This window comes from Schistocerca gregaria, chromosome 2 (genome assembly GCF_023897955.1).
Source record: "Schistocerca gregaria isolate iqSchGreg1 chromosome 2, iqSchGreg1.2, whole genome shotgun sequence".
NCBI lineage: Eukaryota > Metazoa > Arthropoda > Insecta > Orthoptera > Acrididae > Schistocerca > Schistocerca gregaria.
In genome coordinates, this window is record NC_064921.1 from 790,859,559 (window position 1) to 790,875,354 (window position 15,796).

The 15,796-nt window shown below is 36.4% G+C and overlaps 1 protein-coding gene across 3 annotated transcripts in view; it reads right to left on the reverse strand.

The window, feature by feature from the left end:
• Nucleotides 1-13,857, reverse strand: part of LOC126335048 (speckle-type POZ protein-like) — a 47,758-nt gene extending 33,901 nt beyond the window's left edge. Inside the window, exons 1-2 of one of the 3 annotated variants that reach the window (XM_049997920.1) lie at nucleotides 13,774-13,857; nucleotides 7,980-8,031 (exon numbers count right to left, since the gene is read on the reverse strand). The gene's annotated coding sequence lies outside the window, so the exon portion shown is untranslated. Of the gene's footprint in view, nucleotides 1-4,779; nucleotides 4,976-7,979; nucleotides 8,032-13,773 lie in introns of those variants that run through there. The other 2 variants (XM_049997919.1, XM_049997918.1) reach the window with 2 other exon arrangements.
• Between the last annotated feature and the right edge of the window lie 1,939 nt (nucleotides 13,858-15,796).

Below are 15,796 nucleotides of genomic sequence, written 5' to 3' on the forward strand. Positions count from 1 at the left end.
TGAATTTTTACCATGGCACGATGCAGAAAGTGCCATTCAGTCTCCAACCCTAAGTCTACTGGTTGCACAATTTGAAAAATTGTTTTTGTTCATATGCTGACTACCACGTCCATCAGAAAAGTATATCAGCTTCTCAATCTTGGGAAAATTTTGTTTTATGCAATTTAGTACATACTTTTGAAACATGTGTACAGCCAAAGTGTTGTGCTCCAAGTAGTCGCATTCAAGAAACCTACTAGTGACACAGTTTGGATACCAATGAAAAATGTTTTAAGGAAACTTTCAGTGCTTGAAGTTACCACAGCAAATGGGAGGTCTTGTCAGAAGCGGTCTGAAGAAATGTGTTCTTAACATTCACCACCAGGTTTAGGAACAGTAGCATTTCTAAGGATGTTAATTGAAAATACTTGCTTTAAGCATGTCAAAATAATATAAATTTAATTTCAGTGATGTTTCCATTTTTGTATATAATTCGGTACTTCAACAATAATGGATATCATCACACATGAACAGGAAACAGCCATAAGATCAGTTGTAGAGTCATGTGAATTATCTTCTATAACAATGTTGAAGTTTTTAGAGTACGTCGTTATCATATAGGTGTACAAACTGTGCAAAAATCATATTTTTATATCCAGTCCCAAACTTTAGAAAAAATGAAAATTTTCAAATTTCAAAAAATTCATTAAAAATTAAGGAAACATTTGTAAGTATTCTTGCTCTATAAGAGGCAAGTAGTGCATTATGCCTAACTATAGGAAAAAAAGAGAGGCACTCATAAATCACTCCTTGTTTGTTATTTTTGGGCCTAAAATGGGGATTTTTGAAAATTTGGACACCAAACTTTGGAGGTAATTTTGACTGGTTATTTTTAAATTTAGGGTATTTTGTGTAATAGACAATGTTGTTGAGGACACTTTTCTAAGAAATCATGTTGACTGCAATGTTGTAACTCAACCCAGTGCAGAGCTATTCAAATTTTTGCTAATGTCTCCAGGCTGAAAAATTGTCACGCACCTACAAATTATAATGACCACCATCCAGTAAAGGTGCAAGATAAATTATTTTAAAAAACTGTTTTGAACTTCTCCAATATAGTGCAATCACACACAAAAAATTAAAAGCAACCATCAGTGGACCACTTCATATGGATAGGCTCAAAATTAACCAAACGGGACAATCGCAGGATATGGAGAGGGGGGGGGGGGTTAGGGCAGAGACAAGTTAAATAACAGTAGAATAAACACTGCACAATCCCAAAACAGACAAAAAGAAATTTAGAGAATTCCACTACACACACACAATAGCTCAAATGCTATTACCTAGGCCTATATAAAAAAAACACACCTACGTCTACGAAAAATATAATCAAAACCCCAACAACCCAAAACTCAGACATCATTACAAAAATGAAAACACAAGTAATCTACCATAAACATCCAAAACATGACGATTTATATAGAATGAACCCAAAACAAAAATTACTTACCACCAACAAATTCCTGCGATACAATCTAGATCGCCCACCTCAAGCACTTGCACACACACGAACACAACAAAAACATAAACAAAAAATCTCCCAGATCACCCAGGACCTACCAACTACACACAAACCCCAAACCACATTTCATAAACGCGACCCCCCCCCACCCAAAAAGCTAACAAATAAAGAACACAAAATAATCAAGAAACAATTACACCTTACAAATGAATAAAAACTGAAACAAAACAGATCCTCTACAACATAATCGCAAACCAATCCTGCACCCCACCCCCACAACCCATCCCATTACGTCCACAACTAATACCCACAACCCCCACCAACACCGAACCCTCTCAATCAACCACCCTCGGCCTGCACACCTACACCACAGTAAAAAACGAAACATACAATAATCCACACGGAAACTCTTGCGCCGGCAATACTAATCTAAAAGAGATTGCAGGTTACAAGAGCACCTCTTCCCTCTCCCTATGACTGATATAACTGCCCCCCCCCCAAAAAAAAGCTCTCAATCAATGCATGCCACAGATTCATAAATTTTAAACTCAAGACTGTGATTGACGAGCCCCCTTCCCCGAACCCCTATACTATGAAAATGCATCTAAAATAACAGTACTCCCCTCCTTAATATATTCTTCAATCAATTCCAAAATTCCCTTTTAGTACTGTCTCCAAAACACTAAAAACACAGTTACCATACTCAACCCCGAAGTGACAGTGCCCTCCCCCCCCCCCCCTACCCACCACCACAGCCCAACACGAGAAGTACCCTTCCCAAACCGAGTCATCGATCTCAACCACTGTGCCTGGTCCACCCAACTTACCCTTATACTCAACGTACTTTGAACAAAGTTCTCTACAAAACGAAAACCAACACCGTTCTCCCCCTCACTCCAGTCTCATGCACACAAAAACTAATAGAGAACCCATAATAAAATTAACACATCAACAAAACAATGCACCTTATGACAAAACTACATTTCACAAACCAGATACCATGTCTAATGGACTTCCAAACTTCTATAACTCCGATGCCGACACTCCCACATGTATGAGACCCTTGTCTGAAATGTTTTGTGAGTCATCAGCCTTACATTTTTGCTACAAATCCTGCGTCTGGCAACCTCTGCAATAAGACCAAATGACTGCAAGAACTTAATAACCGACATCATCTCCTCCCCCATCTCAGCACACAATAAAACACTACACATTTCAGGGCCATACCCGTCCTAACAGAGATCAAACAACGAATTAAATGTCTACTGCACAAGAAACATCAAAAAAATGAACCTAAAAAATACACGAAACACAGAAACAAAAAAAAACCTCAATAACTCACTGAAAACACTTCCAATGCACAATACGTGACCAACAGCTAACACCCCAAGCAACGTTGCATTGTCAACACGAAATCTCTAGTGACCCCAATACAACATGTTACACCCAACACATACGCCATCTAAGGGCGCCATGAAACACATCTATGAACACAACCAACTCAAAAACTCCATGCTGTAATGTCATCCTACACCACACCGTTACCATTACGTCACTGATCAAAGCAGAAGTATGGAATTGGATACTTCTGTTGACCCCAAGCAACTGTCGTCAAGTTTCAAAATGGATTAAGTGATTGGAAGAGCGCATAGTAACCTGAAAGATCAGTGTTTATTGTATATCAATGATGATTTCACTAAACATGGAGCACCAGCTCTGACAGAACGCATATTGGGAAGAACAACTGTGTTGCTTTAAAAGGAACTATCCTTACATATACTTTAATTGACACACAAAACCAAATAATTAGAGCCAAGCAGGGATAAGAACTCTGCTGTTTCTGACAAAGTCCAGCGTGCCAGCCACTCCTTTCAGTCACTGAAAAACAATTCTGCTTTGGGTAGGAGAGGCAGTGGAACCTTCATCTCACAAAACTTGCTTCGACAACTGCAACGAACAATATTTTGTGAGAAGGTTACAAACTTTCATCAGTATAGTATATCTCACTTAAGTAAAGAACACTGCAGCGCACACACACACGTGTACATAACAAAGATAATTGTTCACAACATGGCCATGCACAATGCTCCCCAACATCTCCAATTCCATAGAAGAATATGTATTATCGTGATGTGTAAAAGGTGGTAGGTACGAATTACTAACTCATGTCTGTATATTAAAATAAAAATTGAACAACTTATAAATGTTCAGCATGTAGCCATGTTTGCAAATTAATTTGTGATGTGTATACAACATGACTCATTCCACACCATTATGATGTGTCATATAAATGGTGAAGGTAAAATCCAATACTATTTTGTTCAGTCATTTAACTTTCATTGAAAAATTCTAAGAATAATGATGAGTGTTATTTCAAGTCCTGTGCGCGATTTTTTTGAATAATCCTGGCAGCAAGCATTGCAATTCTTGAGGTAGTATGTTCAACATTTTTTGAGCAACAACTGGAAAACTATCTTGCATTCAAAACAACTGAGAGCTTGGTATTTCTTGCTTTGTGCTGAAAAGTCCCTTTATTTTCTTTCATTAGTAAGAACAATATCACGCAAATCTACAGACCATAGATGTCAAGACGTAAATTAGTCTTTTCAGTCTAATGTACTATTTCATGCTTGCTTATTCTGATACTTCTGAAGGATGAGAAGTTTGAGGCATTCATAGTTCACTCGCGTCCAAACCAGACAGTTGGGATGGAATGTAGCTGTGATTTGTCTAAACAAGTCAACAATACAATCTGCGAGAAACGGAATTCCTGCGATGCTGCGTGGTATTTAATTACACATGCCCAACAATCCGCATACGCAGATGTTCTTTGTTACAGTGCGAGATCGATAGGCTAGTATGTCGCCTAACGAAATGCCATCGTCGCCGCCGCCCCCCCCCCTTTTGAAATCGTTGTTGCGGTGACGACTGTACTGCATACTGCAGCACAAGTTAAGGTCTAGGTTAGGTTGTGAGGTGACAATTTGATGAGACGGTGAAGCAGAAGATCTGGTTGGCTAACAAATTCTTCGGTGACAAGGCCTACTGTTAACGTTCGCACCACACTGAAGAATGCAGAAGACAAACAACTATTCTTTGCAATCGTGGTCTACATGAAAATAAAATTGGACGAATAACTACTCGTACAAAGTCATTCCAATATAAATTTTCTTCATACTCCGAACCGAAAGAACTGAAATAATGAATGCAACTCTACAACACATTTAAAAGTACTTTTACTAAAGACCTGAGAGTGAATGAATGGATAATCTACTTACGAGTGACGTCTAGTTACTTTATAATAAGTGTATCCGCCAAGAAACTGGTGTTTGTTTTTGGTAGGAAAAAGCACCGGTTTGCACTACACTGTATTTTAACAATTTTGATACCTTGTTGGTTGTTAGCTCGCTCTTTATCTTCCCAGAAACTAACAACAGCCACACTCACGCACAGTGTTGCCAACTCTAAAAAAACCGAGTCGCAAGATTCAATATCAAAAGTCGCTAAAACTGATTTTACTAGGGGTGTACTGAAAATTCGAAAATTTCTTGCTGTGAATGGTGCAATAAGCCAGTGGGGGGAGGGGGGGGAAGTAATAAAATATTAATAAAAATTGTTTCATACGTAATTGCTATTTTGTCTTAATTAAATGACGCATCGCTTGCAACAACATACATATAAAATACGCTAATGTTTAATTAAACATGTTATCATAATTGACGCAACACATAAATTGTTATTGCAATCAAAGTAGTCAAATATACTAGAAATATACGACTATATTTGTAACAAAAGAAAGTAACAACTCAAATTAGGTTACAAAATATATACATACCAGTATGTGTGAGCTATTCATCGTCGTATCTCAGAAGATCGAATAACTCTTCTGTTTCATGCTGTGACAGAACTGTAGTTGCTGTAGAGGGTTGAACGTCGCTCAAAAGATGATGTTGCAATTCGACTGGTTTTGTCGCAAAAGAGTAACTTTTGTTCATTCCAGTAAGCTGACGGTATGTCAAAAGATGCACAATCTTTATTTTATTTCTTCAGCTGGTCTCTCAATACGATCAAAGCATTAATTTCCTTTAAGGATAATCTGTTCTTTAGTTTTTATAATGTTCATAGAACTGAATATTCTTTCCTCTTCTACATTTGAATGCGTTGGAATAGAATAGTCATTGCTAGCTGCGAAATCAAAGAAAAAGGATTCTCTCCTGCGGCATTTTTATGCTGCAAAACCTCACACCAAAATCGAATAGTGTTTGTAATGTTATTCCCCCTAATGCAGTTGATATTATGCCATTCTTGCAGCATACCGTCTATGAAATCGCCACTAAAACCTAATTCTTTGCCTACATCCGCTACAGCATTATTTTTATTCACTTTTAGTGTTTCTTCAACATTCAGCATTGACATTTTTTCAGGATCGTAACCTTACTTGGCAGTCTTTGTTTAATTTCTTTTATGAGTTTCAGACTAAACTGAATACATCTCTTAGTCAAATAAACTTTATTTTCTTCAGACGAACTTGACTCAGACAATTTCTGTTCAAACATAAAGCTAAGGTTCGAATTTGGGTACATACATTCGCTTGGAACTGGTGTTGTCAACAAATCAACAATTAGAAAAACTATGTTTTGTCTGAGTGACTGCATGAAAAATACAAGTGTATCTAGTAATTTAGTTGGGTCATTGCCTTCTCCTTCAAAAACTTTTATTGCTATTTGTACGTCTTTTAAAGCATGTTTAAGGTAAAACATATAAATATGATTTGAGTCGTCACAATACATCTTGTATAAAAGATCGGCAGTGTAACAATTGTGTTGAGCCGTGGCAAGTGAAAAATGTAGCTTTAGTTCTTCCCACTGCTCCAGAATTCTTCGTATTGCTGGTTCAATTGAAAGGCAACGTGTTGCACAGACCTTCAAAATTTTTAGTGGTTTGTTTTTATCAATTTGTTCTCTCATAAACCTTTTTATATTCCTCTTGTCTTTTGGGTGAAATGGAGAACCAATTGTAGGTTTCCAGTACAAGAAATTCTATGTTTCTAGGTATGGTATTCACTGAGGCCTGCAAAACTGCAAGCTGAAGAGAGTGACAAATGCAATGGATCAATACCAAACGCTTCAAACCATATTCTCTCTTGAGTTGTTCGAAAAGCCCATTGTTTATTCCAACCATTGCAGAAGCATTATCTGTGCTAATTCCTACCATATTAGCGATTGCAAGTTTGAGATCTTTCAAAGAATTCACAAGAACAGTAGCCAGATTTCTTGTATCTGCAGTTTCTACTACAGCGAGTTTAAGAAATACTGATCTAATGGTTTGGTTGTTTACACTATAGTACCGTATAACAATACCTAGCATTCTAGATATTGTTACATCTGTGGATTCATCTACTAGTACACTGTATTTTTTGTTACCTATACCTTCAACTAATGATTGTGTAAAATATGGAGCCAAAACTTCAGTTATAATGTTAGTACACTTTGTACAATGTAATTGCATGTTTTTAGCGCCCTCATCACCGGAAAACATCTTCTTGCACAGTATTCCTAAATGATCTACAGCTAAAATAGAACAATGTTCAGTAATAAATAAAGAAAGGGCGCCTTCCGCTCTGCTTGCTATTGTAGCTGTAGTTTTAGGAACAATTTTCACAGGTAATGTAGTTTATGTTATTTTAAATCAATTTTTGTTTATGCTTAATAGTTTTCGAATGCTTTCTAATATCACACAATTTAGCATAAAACTCTGTTGCACATACTTGACATCTTGCCTTGGATAAATCTCCAACGACTGGTTTCAGCCACCCATTGAATCCAGGTTCTCCTTCCCACGCATCCCGATATTTTTGAGTCCTATTGTTCATTGTTTAAAACGTAATAATGTCTGAGATACCCCCACCGAATTGTTCTGCGTTACCACAGTGCATGTGGTAATAATTTGACTGCGAGTTAACATTTCGAAAAATTAGAGATATCCGGACAGAAACGTTTTTTATTATACTTAATATTACGTATGTTTTTTCTCAGTTCGAAAAAAAAGGGGGTCAAAAGTTGAAGAATTATAGATCGATACGCTATCGACGATAACAGGCTAGTGGGTGATGAATAATGAATTGTTCTTTAGTCAAGGCTTTCTTACTTTGTAGGCAATTCCCACATTCAGGTTTACTAAATCCTGAACAATGCTACATGATCTGCGAAGAACTTAATTTCACTCAGTAACTCTAGAACAAAGTCAGTGTAGTACCCATTCTATAGTTAAAATCTTAGTTTTGTTAATGAAAATAGTTTTGATTTGTACTTCAAAAGTTGTCACTATTCCAAAAGTCGCCAGACAAGTAGCTAAATAATTTTTGTCGCTAAAAAGTTGTTGTTTTTTGCCTCTAAGACAAAGGCAAAAGTAGCCATTTCTAGCGACAAGGTCGCTAAATTGGCAACACTGCCATAGGTTGTTGTAACTTAAAACTTACCATCACATTGGCATGGTAGATCAGCTTGTTAGGTCAGAGTGTTAGCTGCCCTCTGCAATTAAAAAAAACTGAGTTAACCAATCAACAACGAACTACAACGGATGTCTTAGACGTCCGCCCCCAGCAGATCCAACGAACAAAAGTGAACAAAATGAGAGTTAACAAAAAAAAGAAAAACACAACAAGCTCTATAACTACCAATGTTATTAAAGTGACACTTCACGTGAGAATTTTGAATGTCAACATTAGTGCTTACACTGATTTGATATTTTATTTGGTCCTGTTGATTACATATTGTACAGAGAGCGTACTAAAAATATAAAGCAAGTTAACTGAAATAGTACAAAATTATGTGTGCATTTTATATATCATACAAATACTAATTTTCTATGAACTGTTGTGAGGAACAGTATTACAATCTGCCTTTTACTGGTGTATGTTTAAGTGAATGCTTAAAATAGCAGAATGAATGGAAGTACACATTTTTATCCCAACGCCACAAGTAGATAATGAAATTTACATTTTGTCATTATGATTTGAATTAAAATACGAAATTTTTCTCTTCGTCAGATGAGTTAAGTGACTATTTAATAGTGTAGAATAAATGGTAGTACACATTTTAATCTAAATAAATTTACATTTTATCACTGTAATTTAAGTTAGAAGTACACAATTTTGTCTTTAGCACAGAGGTTAAAATCTTCTTTCCTGTATTTTTACTCAAAAGTATGCCATATTACTCTAGGAACTTAGTCATGTCATAATAAGGTTGTTATCTGAGGAATATCATTAGTTTCCTTTTGAATACCTGCAAGTTATGAATTTCCTTTTTTATACTGATGTTATATACTTTTATTCCCCTATGGACTTTAGTCAAGTTACAGAGCCTTGGTGGAAATTTTTCTCCTTTCTGGTGCTAGGCTTGAGAATGTCACAGTTTTCTGGAATAATTCCTTGTTGATCACTACAAACATCATCAGTGAGTATATCGATTGATTTGTAACAATACCCTGAGTGTCTTAAAGAGACCTCTGCAGGATGTTCTGTTAGAGACCCCACGTACCAACCACACTGCTCGTTTTTGTAGTTTGAAGGCTCTTTCCATCACTGTAACATTTCCCCAGAAGATAATACCATAGGACAGCATGGGATGGAAAAATGCAAAATATGACAAAAGCAATATTTCTCTGTCAACATGGGGAAAATAGCTCTCAGGGCAAAAGACTCTTCGTTAAGTTTTTTCACCATCTCATCAATTTGTTCTGTCCATCTTAGCTGGCTGTGTATCTGGATGCCTAGGAATTTTGTATGTGTGATTTCATAAATTTTTTGGTTGTTGATCTCCATTTCAGGATCTTGGAGTTTTGTATTTACTGTCTGAAACTGTATGATGTTAGTTTTTGAAAAATTTAGGATTAGGCTATTTGCTGTGATACATTTGTGTAGTTGTTTAGTGACTGTCACAGCTGTATCGTGCATTGCAGAGTTGGGACCCTTGATCAGAATACTCATATCGTTCACAAACATGACTATTTTTGGTCTGTCATTAATTGTAACTGGCAGATCATTTATGTAGACCAGGAAAATCAGTGGTTTGAGGATCAAGCCCTGGGGATTCCACATTTTACATTCTGCAATCTGAGTTTACTGTTACACCTGCCTCCATTACGATAACTCTTTGCTTCCTGTTGTGTAGATCCCTTAGTGTGGAAACTTTTTTTTGTAATGTATTAAGATCTACACAGTCAAAAGTTTTAGTAGGATCACAGAAGGTCCCCACTGGATACCTTCTGAGTTTTGATATGCTTAGTTTCATCTGTTAGGCTAAATATAGCTCTCTTTTTGGAGGATCCCTTATGAAAGCCAAACTGTGTAGATGTCAGTAAGCCATTTTGTGTCATATAATCATAAGCCTTATCACTTTTGTGGATGGGCATCACTATTGCATGTTCCTCTCTGTCTGAAAATGTACCACTTCTCATTGACTGATTACATTAATAGCATAATAGGGCACTGATTCAGCCTGCACATGATTTTAGAATCCTATTTGATATTCCATCATATCCAGAAGAAGCAAAGCTTTTAAGTAATTTTATGATTTTTTTAATTTCCTTAGTAGTTGTGCTTTTGAAATGAAGTATTGTATTTACTATGATTTGCATGTGATTTAGTAGCTCTGTGGATTGTGTCAGAGACTGTTTATTATGGTTCCCTTTTCTTTCAGCTATAGTGAGAAATAAGTTATTAAAATCAGAGGCTACAACTTTTTGAATATTCTTGACTGAACCAATACCAGAGGGCTGTGGAATTCCTGCTTGTTCAGATTTTATGTTCCTATTTACATCACTTTTTATGATGTTCCATATGGTTTTTACTTTATTGCTTGACTTGCCGATGTTTCTGCATAATGTAATTGTTTGGCCTTCCTGACTACATATGTTAGAATTTTACAATATTTTTGTAATGTAGTTTCACTGCTAAGTTTATACTAGCCTTTTGTTTTATATACATGTCTCTCGTTTTAGCAAATGATTTTCTGATGCCAGCTGTTATAATCTCTTTCCATCAATACCAGACTGATTTCATTTTAATCTGTCTTTGGGAGAAGCAGGCTTCAAAATGCTTGTAAACTGTTTCTAAACAAGGAAAGAGATTCCATATTTTTTATTCTAATATGTTTAATGTGGATGTGATCATTTACTGTTTTTCTACTGGCGAGTTTTAAGGTTGTCAATTGAGCATCATGATTAGACAGACCATTTATTTTTGCTAGTGTTTTACATCATTATAATTTGTGGAATCTAGGAATTTTTATCCAACTAACAGCTATATTATTCAACTTCCATTTTTTTTAGGAGGGCGAGGGAATTGTTTGGATTGATTTAAATAATTTGTAACACTTTAGATGGTGTAAAGGTCAGTTTAAACTATCCATCACATCACATTTCTTCAAAACATTCTTAAATGCATTTCAAATGGCAGCATCCACACTGGCCATCCAATACCATTACGTCACATCATGGCACCATCCGGGTTTCCCAGGAAGAAACTTCTGATGGCTGACGTTATCTATTCTTTGTCGATTACACGACCCCAAAGCTCATTTACGCTTGATACACAGACACGTAGAATCTCCATATTTCTTTTCATCTTAGTTTACATGGTTGATATCAGTTGTTTGTTATTTGTTATAAATTGTTTCGTTTCCTTCCTACTTTTCCTTATAATTTTGTAACAAATGACGAAAGATTAATTGAGGAAATGAGGCAGTAGTCTGAACTGCATGACATGACCGTACTAAACACTTTCCCTTTACTACATTTATATTGTTCATTCTTATACACACTAGTACCATATTTATATTTTTCAATGACATGGATTGCAATATAGCTGAAACTGGAAGTGAAAAAATACTATGGCTAAGATCAGATTGATTAGTAACTGGAATTTATTTGTATGTTGTCAAATATTTATGATGTTGCATAAAGAAATGGACCGGAATCTTCATGCTCTGCAACAGCAGCATAACACTCTTTGTAGAATATACATCAAGTAATGTATTATAGTTGTTTGTTTACATATGTATTTGTGACAGGCCTATTTATGGTTAAGTAGCTCTCTGAATTGCGTGTGAAAGAGTTTTGTAAGCACCTGTGGTCAATATTTATGTGGTTTCGCTAGCTAATCCCAGTACATGTAGGACACTTGAATTATTAAAAGCCAAATACAATACGGAAAAAAACTATAAATCTTGAAGGGGAAAGTACTGTGGGAGATGACCATTATTTGCACTGGACTGGCAACTTAAATTAAGCTTACACAAACCAACTTTAATGGAACATGATGGCAGCCGGTAACACTGTATTCTTTATAGTAATTCTGAGTACTATTTCACATAAAGAGGGAAACAATTGGAGCTTTGAGTTCCTAAAATACTTATAACATATTGTTCCTCTTGCTCGAGCTCCCTGGATAGTGTGTGAAATTTCCCTTCTGTACCACACATGACATTTTTTGGATCCACATTCTTCCTTCTCTAACACTCAAGCAGATCCTGCAAGCTTCACATATCACGTAAAAACAGTAAAAAGCCGTCTTTGAAAGATTGTAGTTAATGCGAAAAAACAGTTGAGGACATCCACACAAGTTGCGATCATGTGACTCAAACTGAACTGAAATTCCTTGACGTGACAGACAGTGTGAATAGAACTTGCTGTGGTGATGTCTTGACATGACGGTGTCATGATGACCAGTGGGAACTGACCTTAACTGTGAAATACAATTCTTTCAGAAAATGCCACTACCTGCCTCAGGGTTTAAATCATTACGAAAAACTTTAAGTTCTTGCAAGTAATTTTACAGTGTTTATAAGCATCTTCCACCTTGTTTGCGTTATATTTTAGACAAACTCTGTATAAAATAAGCAATATTCCACTCGCAAATCATAAAGTTTCCATTATTTAAGCAAGGTGATTTTTGCATGAGAAGGATGCAGTTTAACGCCTTTGAGTAGGACATACGCTTGCCCTCGTGAGATGAAATAATACCTGTAATATATCCAAAGTATTTAACACTTATATCAAAATTCTAATCCACTGGGTCTACAGACCAATTCACACCAGTCGTCAAATCACGTCACGTCAATTCCCATCAAAACATTCTGAAACACATTTCAAACGGCTGCATCCAGACTGGCCATCCTATACTGTCATGTCTCATCAAAGCAAAATGAAGGTTCCTCGAGAAGGAAGTTTTGCAAGCTGGCGTCATCTGACTGTTGTTGATCACATGACTCCAGGGTCATTTCCTTTTGATAATCAGCCATGCACAGATCTCCAGGTTTCATTTTGTTGTGTTTTTCGTGGTTAATATCAGTTGTTTTTGTTCATTATTTGTTATACATAGTTTTGTTTTGCTATTGCTTTTATTAAAATTTATAATAAATGAAGAAACATTAATTGAAGCAGTGAGGTAGCAGTCTGAGTTGTATGACATGAGTGTACTAAATTACTTGCCCTTTACTATATTTATAAGGTTGTTTTTTTACATACAAGTGTGGTACTTCATATTTTATAATGAAATGCATTACAATATGGCTCTGGCTCGAAGTGAAAAAAGTACAGGGGGTTGAATCAGCTTGATTAGTAGGTGCAATTTATTTGTATACTGTCAGACATTTGTACCATTTCATAAGGAAATGAACTGAAACATTTATACACTGTAGGTTGTTTGATTAAATATATGTTTGTGACTGGCTTATTTATTGTTAAGTGACACTCTGGATTGAGTGTGAAACAGTCGGTGGTCAATATTTATGTGGTGTCACTAGCTAAACCCTGGTACAAATAAGGCACTTGAACTATTAAAAGCCAAATACAAGACTTAGAAAAAATCCCTGCATCTTGAAGGAAAAGGTATTGAGCTCCTAACATTGTGTTCCTTTTAGTAGTTTTGGTGCAGTTTGATGCAACAAATCAAAAACCTGATGCTTTGACTTCCTAAAATATAAAATGAAGGTTCTTCTTCCTCGAACTCTTTGTATAAAGTGTGAAATTCCTCTCCTATACCACTTAATGACAAGTTTCGGACCCTCACTCTTTTTGTGTTGTTTTGCACTTCTGTATTCTTTCTCTGATATACAGGCTATCCATACAATTTGTAAACCATTTGAGTCCAAATGTGTAAGTGCACATCGCCTAAAAACAGTTGAAAACAATCTTGCAGAGATCGCAATTCCCACGAAAAATCAGTTGAGAACAGACGTGCAAATTGCGATCCTGTGACTTAAACTCACCTGAAATTCCAAGATGTGACAGACACTGTGAATGTACCTTGACTTCATGGTGCCACAACATGATGGTACTGTGGCAGTCATTGTGAATTGGCCTTAAAAGGGCCAACTGCACCAGTGCTGATTAAAAGATAATCACAGTGAAGTCTGCATTTAACCCCGGTCAAAGATGAAAAATGTTATATATTCACCATGCAATCGTCACTGCAGCTGTACTGGTGTACTTGTGAAAAGGGAAAATTTTATCGAAGATTTCGGGACAGGACAATTAAAGAGATATTTCGCCGTTAAAAAAAAAAAGTGGTGATTATTAGGTCAAATCAACAAGAGGGTGAAATTTCCCACTTCTCAATGTCCCAGTTATGAACAGATCTCTATTGACATTAATGCCATATGCAACTGGTGCATTAATATAGTTAGGATACAATTTGTCATGGTTAAATATCGAATAATTACGTTTCTAGACATGGTCTTTACACAGCATGTACCAACACAGAGAAGCAAGTGACCTCCTGAAGCCATAGCACATTGTTTTCTAATCGCTATCGAAAATATTGAGCAATATGGATTATTTATTTAACAGTTCGGCTCTAAACTGTGTTGTCTGAAGTGAATCACGTCTCGTCAAAGCAGCAGCCATTCTGGATGGCCATTTGTGCTGTGAACAGCTCCCATCATGGTGCGACCTGTCATCGAGTATTCTTAGTGAATCTGGTGTAAAATTTCCATGTGTGTAAGTATTAAATCTTACTAAGTTTAACTTATGTTGGTTGAAGATGCAGTTTTTCCGCTTCACACACGTTCACCATATCTTCTGAATCGCTCAGGAAAAATATATATCAAGATTCTTGTTTGATAAGAATATTCATCACATTCGTCCTAGTGCCTTGCCAATCCATGATTGGTTATATGATTATTCTGGTATCTCTGAAGATTACGCTGAGTTCAAACAGTTTGATAGTGAAAAGTATTGTGCATTTGTTAAGCTTTATATTGCTGTTTTGCTGGACAAGATTTTAATGAAAACTCAGGAAAAATCTGAATATCGCCATTGTGATGATTCTGTTAGCATGGTTAACATATGAAATGCAAACAGCGAACTGGAAACTGTCAGGATTTTGAATCTTCCCCCAGAACTAGGAAAAAATGATTTAGTTATGTTCCTTCAAAATATGGCCACTTTGAAAACATTCAATACAAAGGATGGTCCAGAAAATGCAAGATTCAGGGTTATAATGGCTTAAGGGCACTGCAGATGTTCATGAAACTTGATATCGCTTCCCACAGAACTGAAGCTGAATGTAAGGCACATGGTATCTACTCAGGACAGAACCCTAAATGTCACTTGTGGATCAAGTCAAGGCACGTTTGCGAAAATTGTCCATTGCGGGTGTTTCTTTCGAGGAATAATCTACAACAGCGTACAAGGCAACAACCGCAACATATGACCAACTTTAATGTACAGGATAATACTGAAGCTATCCGAGTGAAATGTACAGAACAACAGCTGATCTCATTTGATGACAAAATGCGGCCATTGGAAAAGAAAAGTTTGACGTCAGAAGAAGAAGATCGTGGATAACCATTGCAGATGCAAAGAAAGTAAAACAATGAATTTACTGACAGAATTTGAGACGGAAGCAGAAAATGAAGTGTAAGCTGTGGTAAATTAGACACCTCAACCAGATATAACAGACCACCCAAGCATAACCCAAATAGAAAGCAAACGACAATTAATAAATGAAGGAACCCAACAGGCCACAACGCAGCAATGGCCAACTGAGACTTCAACAGCTGTAAACGAAAATGAAAACAACAAGGAATGAAAGAACAACACGTTTCGAAAAATAATCTCACTGTCATTGACGAACTTGCTGAGTGCATTGCCAGCGACACAGAAAATCACCAGTAAACACCTAAGTGGAGCAAAATCGTCAAAGATGAAGGTGAAAGCAAACTTAAGGGTGGTACGCCATAAAATGAAGAATGAAGAGGAGAAAACACAACATAAAAACACAGGAAGGAT